At 40.8% G+C, this 1,190-nt stretch overlaps 1 pseudogene; it reads right to left on the reverse strand.

Annotated features, from left to right (window-relative positions):
- Window positions 1-276: 276 nt before the first annotated feature.
- On the reverse strand, window positions 277-921 carry LOC110562240 (high mobility group protein B1-like; annotated as a pseudogene).
- Between the last annotated feature and the right edge of the window lie 269 nt (window positions 922-1,190).

Genomic DNA, 1,190 nt, shown 5'->3' on the forward strand with positions numbered 1-1,190 from the left:
GTGGACTAGCCTTTAGCTCTTTTCTTCTTCTTCTTTTAAATAAAAAAAAAATTGTATTTACTTAGAAATATTCAGAATGTCAACAAGACAGCACATTTTTTTTTTGCAATTATACAATGGTATTAACAACAACAGCAACAAAAAGACACTCTACAGTTTAAAAACAAATCTGACATAGCCTTACGTTTCAATTTTTTTTTTCTTTAAAAGGAGTGAGCTGTGTACAGGGGGATAACATGTTTTATAGACAAGAAAAATAACTGCGCTAGAACCAAGTTATTCCCCATCATCGTTCTCTTCTGCATCTTCATCTTCCTCCTCTTCTTCCTCTTCCTCATTCTCTTCATCATCCTTGTCATCTTCTTCTTCCTTCTTTTTCTTGACCACCCCTGTTTTGTTGAGTAGGGTTTTCCTTTAGCTCTGTAGGCAGCAATATCGTTTTCCTACTTCTCCTTCAGCTGGGCGGCCTTCTTTTCGCGGGGCTGCTTGCCGTCCGCAGAAGTGTTGCTCCACATCTCACCTGGTTTCTTTTCAGTATCACCAATGCATAAGCCAGGGTGTTCTCCTTTGATCTGGGGGCAGTACTTGGAATGGAACAAGAAGAAGGCAGAAGGAGGCCTCTAAGGTGCATTGGAGTCCCTGAACTTCCTTTTGGTGTCCTCTTTTGGGATGTGGTGTGTGTGTGTGTGTGTAGGTTTTCATTTCTCTTTGATAATGAGCCCTGATAATAAGCCCTTTGCCATGTCTCAGATTTCCCCTTTTCTTTAGCAGACATGGTTATCTACCTTTCTGGGCACTTCTTGGAGAACTCTGAGCATCCAGGGACACAAGCATCTTCTTTTGTTCCTTCTGGTAGGTTTGCACAAAGAATGCACATAAAGATATATTGCCTCTTGGCTTCTTAGGATCTCTTTTGCCCATGTTTAGTTGATTTTTGTCTTCAAGGCAGAGTCACCCAATGTTTGTCCAGCTCGCACTGGCCCCAGCACATGTCTCTATGGAGTTCAATGTACTGTCTTGAACTCTGAATCCTGCCTTGTCTTCCCAACTGCTGAGATTTCAGTCATAAAATGCCTCTCTCAGATGTGCATTGAACGCTTTTAAGAACTACTTAAACAATGTACATTGCCTTGCTTTTAAAGCAAACACAAAACAAAACAAATTTAAAAACAAACAAAACTGGGGAGGCA

This window comes from Meriones unguiculatus, chromosome 6, assembly GCF_030254825.1.
Source record: "Meriones unguiculatus strain TT.TT164.6M chromosome 6, Bangor_MerUng_6.1, whole genome shotgun sequence".
Classification (NCBI taxonomy): domain Eukaryota; kingdom Metazoa; phylum Chordata; class Mammalia; order Rodentia; family Muridae; genus Meriones; species Meriones unguiculatus.